Source organism: Pantherophis guttatus, chromosome 5 (assembly GCF_059756535.1).
Source record: "Pantherophis guttatus breed Tessera chromosome 5, ASM5975653v1, whole genome shotgun sequence".
Lineage (NCBI taxonomy): Eukaryota > Metazoa > Chordata > Lepidosauria > Squamata > Colubridae > Pantherophis > Pantherophis guttatus.
Window position 1 is genome coordinate 100,152,535 of NC_142067.1, and position 7,889 is coordinate 100,160,423.

Consider the following 7,889-nt stretch of genomic DNA (forward strand, 5'->3'; position numbering starts at 1 on the left):
TGTGCTATGAAGGTTAGCATCAGCATTGTCCTTGTGAAGAAATTGGACTAAGAGAACTTGTTCCTTTGGGGTGGGGGTGTCAATGCCCCATTTCCCAGCAGTAAGTTAGAGCTCAAACAGTAGAAAAGGTAAGGAAAGGACGGATTAGTCAGAGTGATTCATCTACAAAGACTGCACTTAATTTTGTGGGTGAGTAAAAGGCTTAGTTAGAAGAATCATTTAGAGGGTTTAGAGACCTTATAGTCTGAGAATCTTGTCCTGACCCATTGTAGGAATCCCTGACCATCACAGACAAATGGTTGAACTTTTGCTTGAAAATCTCCAGTGACACAGAGCATCCATGACTTCAGACGGAAAGGTGTTTCACTGCTTAGTAGCTCTCCAGAAATTCTTATTTTGAGTCTGAATGTCTCTCTCTGAAGCTTCCACCCATTTCTTCTCTCTCTCTCTCTCTCTCTCTGTCTCTCTGTCTCTCTCTCTCCCTCCCTCCCTCCCTCCCTCCCTCTCTCTCTCTGTCTTTGTTTTTCATGCATTCACTTAGCAATCATTTTATTTAATGACTTGTTCACTGAAATGTAACACAGTCACTGAATGAGGATGGGGACAATATATTTCATCTTTCTCATGTTGTGAGTATACTGCTCCTTTCTCTGCTCTTCTTGTCTCTTTTTTCTTGACTTCTACATAAGCCAAATGTATGAATATCCTAAAGGACTTTCCTCCATATTTATCCAGCATGTTTGCTTTTCTACATTCTGTTCCTTCTGGAGAAATCCAGAATTATATTTTCTATTCCCAACTGCATCACTTATTCCTCTTTCTCCTTTTACATATTGCCAAGAATCCATCTAATTCTTTCCATTAACATATAAAACTGATAAAAAAAAGATCTCAGAACACTGAACCTTGAACACTGATTTAATGCAGTGGTGGACTGCAAACACGATTAGCTTATGAGTTTCCTCTTGAGATTATTTTGTAACCAATTTCGTTGTATACATAATGTACAATGACAATAAAGGCTATACTAATTGTATATAACTTGGCTTGGTCCTGTCTCCACTTCCCCTTAGCACTACTTAGTTATGCCTTGGCAGCACCCTTTTTAGCTTTGTTCCCACAATGTGGGAACAAATACTCAAAGGTATATAAATATCCTCAATTTGTTGGTCACTATGTAGATCCTTCAAAACCTAAGGGACTGGTTTGGACAAAACTCAGCAGGACTTTTTCATATGGCTGTTGACAAAAATAGGATTGCCAACATGATCGCCAATGTCCGATGCCTGATATGGCACAACAAGAAGAAGAAGAATGTAGATCCTACCTCAACCATTTCTCTTTCTGCTTTTGGTCCTCCCTCTCACACTTTTATTTTGTGTGAGTTCCTTTCACACCCATCACTTTGAGTCACTTCTAGCTTGTCTGTTTTTAAACTAACTTCTGCCTAGGCTTCAAAGATGGTTCAGGAGGCCATCACTATTTCAGAAAGAAAACAACAGCATGCTTTTACTTATTTGCCATTTCCCCCATATTGGTTACCTTCTCTTCTGTAAGTGCTAGAAGATAACCAATTGCTCAGGAGCAAGGCAGCTTTCATCTCCATTCAAGGAATCTTGCAAGTTACATGATCATTTTGAGTGATGCCCAAAAGCTACGTGGAAGGAGGATAAGGAGGAACAGCCAGAAGAAGGCCAGGAGACAAGGTCTTTAAGTAATACCCTCTTCATTCTTGCTTCAATGCCTTCGTTGGTGGACCCTTTCCCGGGTGAAAGGGAAAGACAGTGAAGTCAGAAGCAAAACCCATCACATCTAACAACCCATATAACAACTGCTCATTCATAAATTAGGGTAACACAATTCAATAGGGACTCAGCATAGACAGAAGGGATGGAAAAAAGGGATTGTTCCTTTTTTGCTAATTGGGGCCTCAGACCATTGTCCCAAAGTCCTTCACTAATATAACAGCTCTTTTCTTTTCTTTTCTTTTCTTTTCTTTTCTTTTCTTTTCTTTTCTTTTCTTTTCTTTTCTTGTTGTTGTTGTTGTTGTTGTTGTTGTTGTTGTTGTTGTTGTATTATAAAATGGAGGTCAGGCTTTAAGCATATAAATATTATTTTTGTTTCATACGGAGTGTTTAGTTGAAGTACAGACTCTTAATTCCACAGGATTAAGTCAGAATTAGCCTTTGCATAAACCCAGAGGATTTTTTTAAAGAAAATGTTTTAGATAAAAGTTCTATTTTCATGTCTGCTTAGGCTTATCATAAGTTCCTATTCAAGGGGGATTGCTCTGATTTTACATTCTCCTTCAGGCTATCCAACTTTTCAAACTGTCAAAACTTTTCAGAGAATAGAGCTGTGCAGATCTGCCAAGAGAGAAGCACAGATTTCGCATTTAAACTTGCTTCCCCTTTACCAACTGTTCCAGTCAAAAGAAGTCTTTGAATCAACACTTGGCTTCTTCTGCACTAATCCGCTGATCAAGAGCCATGGTGGCGCAGTGGTTAGAATGCTGTATTGCAGGCTAATTCTGCTGACTGCCAGAGGTCAAGTCCCACAGGCTCAAAGTTGCCTCAGGCTTCCATCCTTCCAAGTTTGGTACAATTAAGACCCAAAATTGTTGGGGGCAATATGCTGACTCTGTAAACCACTTAGAGAGGGCTGTTAAGCACTATATATATAAGCATATAAGTGTTATTGCTATTTCTATCATCTATATATATAAAAGTGAAATACCACTCACGCATCATCACGAAATCTCCAAAACAGTAAAGCCTATAAATTTGAAATTTGGCACATATGTTCCTCTTGGCTTCTAGGTGCTTGCTAAGAAAGGATTTTTCGAAATGACCATCAGATCATTAGTATTTCTTATATTATTATTAACCAGCTCTGATGCTAAGGAGTTAGATGTTCTCCCCAACTGAAAAGAACTCTGTTCCAACTGCCTCTTGGGCATGGGTGTGGCCAGCGCATGACTCATCCAGCCTGGTAGTTTAGACATTCTACTCCTCACCTGAAAGGGAGAGAAGGGCATAAGATAGGAGAGGCTCTGGGCAAGCCTGAGGGAGAGAAGGGGAGAGGAGAGGCTGATCGTAACTACTCATTAATTTTCAAGCTGTAAGTGTCGATTTATCAAGCCCAATCACATAGTTTTGTAGCGGAGCACAGGTATCCTAGTATCTTATATAAGAGCATAAGCAGAGACTTGCTGGATCTGAGTCTCCGGAGTCAGCCACCCTGACTCTCCGGAGAGGGGCGGCATATAAATTTAATAAATAATAAATAAATAAATCAGACCGCTGGCCCATCTACTCCTGCTGTTTGTTCTCACAATGGCCAACCACCTGCCCCCCAAAAGACCACAAGTTTCTCAGCTGATGCCTTTAGAGGGGGTCAAAATCCATCAAAACTAACGGCCATTGATCCCATGATTTTCATTAAGTTGTCCAACACTTTTTTTGAAGCCATCCAGCACCACTTGAAACTATAGTAAACCTCTCTTTTCAACTATTTTTCATAAATGGAAAAAAGGAAAACATTTTGTAAGAAACAATTTACAAAAATTGTTGTCTTAACCTTTGCTCACTGAAATTTGTGTTTATGCCTTTGTCTCAGGCATACATGTGTGTGTATGTTGAACTCAGCTCACTAGACACCTAAAGCCAAATTAAAGTAGCTATATGTCACCCTTCTGTCCTCCTTCTACTTCTTCCATAACAAATTAGAAATACTTTTAAAATTGTTCCTCCTTTTTCCTGAATGATATTAAAAAATAAATTGCACATGTGCTCTTTCAACAAACCAGAGTGTTTCCATATTTACCACAAATACGTTCTTTACAAAATAAGCAATCACATAAAAATGTTCAAGTGAATATACTAACATTCACAATGTCAATCTGTAGTATTGAGCTAGTTTATATGAAACAACTATTTCTGTTACGCATATTAAAATCAAATACATTCCATGGATTTAATTCATTTGAAATTATTGCTATTTGCTGCATGTAATGGTGCTACAGCTTGTTGCAATTGCAGCAGATAATTTGTGGACATTTAGACTTAGGGTTGATATATATTATAAATTTTTGGACATAAATTCAATTCTTTTACATCCTACATCCTTTGTGTACAACATACAAATCTTTATAACCTACAACCACAAAGCTGTAATTTTGGTCTGTAAATAAACAGATATGTTTATAAATATGCACCTTACTAGTCTAACTGGTCTTTTATTTTATTTTCCATCTTTTCTATTGTCAAAATGTAATTATTGTTCCTTGCAGCAGTGATTAACTTGGATGGCTTTCTAACTCTGCCCCATGTAATATGGTTGTGTCCTTGTTTGGCATGCATTGCTGAGGATATGTTGTAGACATAGATTTTGGTTGTAGCCCCCTCATTCTGGAACAGCTTGTCTTCCACTGATTGGATGGCTCTTTTCTACTACTATTCAGGAAGCCTGTCAAGATGCTGCCCTTCCATAAAGTCTTCGTAGCAGAAGATACCATATAATTGGCAGTAGCTGTTCGTGCTGCAATTGATCACAGTAGATATTAGTAGTCACTTCCCGCCTGGACTACTGCAACACTCTCTACATGGGGCTCCCCTTGAGGAGCACCCGGAGGCTCCAACTGGTACAGAGTGCGGCCGCGCGGGTGGTTATGGGAGCAACATGGCGCTCCCATGTGACACCTCTCCTGCGCGAGCTGCACTGGCTCCCGGTAGTCTTCCGGGTGTGCTTCAAGGTTTTGGTTACCACCTTTAGAGCGCTCCATGGCTTAGGACCTGGTTATTTAGGGGACCGCCTACTACCACAAGCAGCCTCCCACCAGCCGGTACGCTCTCATAGAAAGGGGCTCCTCCGGGTGCCATCAGCTAAACAATGTCGACTGGCGGCCCCCAGGGGGAGGGCCTTCTCTGTGGGGGTACCCACTATCTGGAACGAGCTCCCCCCAGAGATACGGAGGATCCCGGATCTATGCACTTTCCGCCGTGCTCTTAAGATTCTTCTATTCCAGCAAGCCGGCCTGGCCTAATTTTCTCCCCTCTTTTAAAATTCTTTTAAATTGAAATTTTAATTTGTTTTAAATTATTGGGATTTTTTAATTGTCTTGGGCTAAATTATTTAATCTGGTTTTAATTATATCTTTTAACTTTTGTATTTATGTATTTTATTTTGTGCCTGTTCACCACCCTGAGTCCTTCAGGAGTAGGGCGGTATATAAATCTAATTAAAATATATGTATATATATAATACTCCTCATATATGTTGTTTAAGTGTATAATTTTATGAAATATCATTCCGTAGAATTTTCAGCAAGGCAACATATTAGTGATTATAATGAAATAAAATATGGTATATCATAGCATGTACAGTATACAGTATATCAATACACTTCTATTGCATATTGTTCCTGGTTTTGTCTTATGCATCCACCAGAGGGAGAAAACATATAAAACATATTTCAGGGCTGCTTTGAATTTGCTTTTACTTGTGATAAAGAATTAAGCAAAATTAAACTTTTTTTGATCACTAGTGGAATACTGATAATGATATTTACATAATTAGAACTAATTTTTAAGGATGTAAGTTTTCAGAGATGGATGCTTGAAGTTCTACAACTTGGCAGTGTCATGTCACTATTTTATTATCAGAGGTTTGGGTGAAGTGTTATCAATATATCATTGGTACTCGCTTCTATTTTTCCTCCAAACATCTAACTACGTTAAGCTGCACATGTTCCGAGTCAGTTCTTGACTCCTTGTAGAGAAAGGGCAGGCCAATAAGCTCAGATCGACTCCTTAACAGGATGGAGACATTTTCTGTGGTGGTTGACTTGTTCTAAATGGCATTGCATAAAATGTATTTAGATGTTCCTTTAGGGTCAGCATTGTCATTGAAGGTTCAAGTAAGTGGGACAGGGGTGAAACCCAGCAGGTTCTGTCAGGTTCTGGACAACCGGTAGCGGAAAATTTGTGTAGTTCGGAGAACCGCTAGCGGACATTTTGAGTAGCTTGGTGAACTGGCAAATACCACCTCTGGCTGGCCCCAGAGTGGGGTGGGAATGGAGATTTCGCAATATCCTTCCCCAGGAGTGGGGAGGGAATGGAGTTTTTACAGTATCCTTCCCCTGGAGTGGGATGGAAATGAGATTTTGCAGTATCCTTCCCTTGCCACGCCCACCAAGCCTTACCATGCCCACCAAACCACGCCCACAGAACCAGTAGTAAAAAAATTTGGATTTCACCACTGAAGTGGGACCATCTCCTCCCTATTATTATTATTATTATTATTATTATTATTATTATTATTTCGATTTATATACCGCCCTTCTCCTATTGGACTCAGGACTCAATTGTATCTACTATCCCATCAGCTCTAATAGAAAAGGCAGGTTGCGGGTCCCATCCACAAAGGAGTGTCACCTGATGGGACCCAGCCCAGGAGAGGGAACACCCGCCCTTTGGAACATCATTCCTGCAGAAGTCAAACTTATTCCATCCTTGCTGGCCTTTCAGAAGAGTTTGGAAAGGTGGCTTTGCCATCTGGCCTGGGGATTTGATCACAAATCCCTGCAAAGTGGTTACATTGTTAGTGAATTGACTGCATTTTTCCACCGATTATATTTTCATAGTTTTTACTACGTTAATGTTTTTCATTATTTTGCTTATGAGGTTTTTTGTTTTGTTTTGGTTTTTTGTATTGTTTTTGTTTGCTTGTAATCTGTCCAAAATCACATATATGAGATGGGTAGTTCTATAAAATGAACAAACAAAGAAATGACACAAGTGTCCTTTTTGGCTCTGGAAATCCTTCAAAGGGAGTGCTTCTTATTATGCAGAGCATGCATGAAGCACTTTCTTTGACTCATTGAAAGAGCTACCTCTTTTTCCAGGGTCATAAAGCTGCTATCTAACTCTTCCTGGCTGCTCTTATATGCACAGCTGTTTTGCTGGGCGGCCTCTTAGTAACCAAACCAAGCCAAGTTCAAGTTTTGTTTTGACATATAAAATGTAAATGAATAGGATACTTGACAGACCATCTTCCCTGTTGCAGACAAAGTCATTAAGATGAGCACATTGGACTGTGCAGGCAACAAACTGGCTTAAGGACATAATTTAAACTTTTCTTACAATAATTAATATAATCTATGGTAATTACTATTCACTTTTCTTCATCAAGTATAAGCTCAAACAAATACATAAACTAACATTTTTTTTAAAAAAAATCAGACGTTCAATAAGTGTTAATGATTGGCAGATTAGTCTTTGAACTGTTTGGAGACTTGGAAGCAAAAACAGCAATTTATATCTAATTCAAATATTTGCACTCAGACTTTTAGAATGAAATCCTTCTAGGAGAGCTCCAGCATGTGAACATATGAATATGAAAATACATTCTAAAACCATATAGCCTAAACAATCAGTAGAGTTAATAAATAGTTACAACTAAAATTGTGCCATATATACAAGTTCTGGTTAGAAAAAAAACAATTTCAATAGAGTAAACTCTATCAGTATCTTTTCACGTTAATTTTTAATTTAGTATTAAGATGAGGTTGTAGTGATATAGAGTCAGGAGAAGACTATATGACAACATAATGAAGAGAATGTGATCCTAGTTAGGAATGAAAGTAAGGTTACGATCAGAGAAGCATTTTGTGTGATGCCAAAAGAATGTTGAAAAGGGGAATAGATTTATTTAGTCTGCTGGAAATATGCATGAAAAATCATTTTGAGTCATTGGTGCTATGAGCTACTTCATATAATTTATTTATTTATTGGTTAGATTTATATGCCACCCTCCTCCGGAGATTCAGGGCCGCTTACAATGCATTTAGCAATAGCCTTCATACTTTTGTTTATACCTGCTTAGTAGGG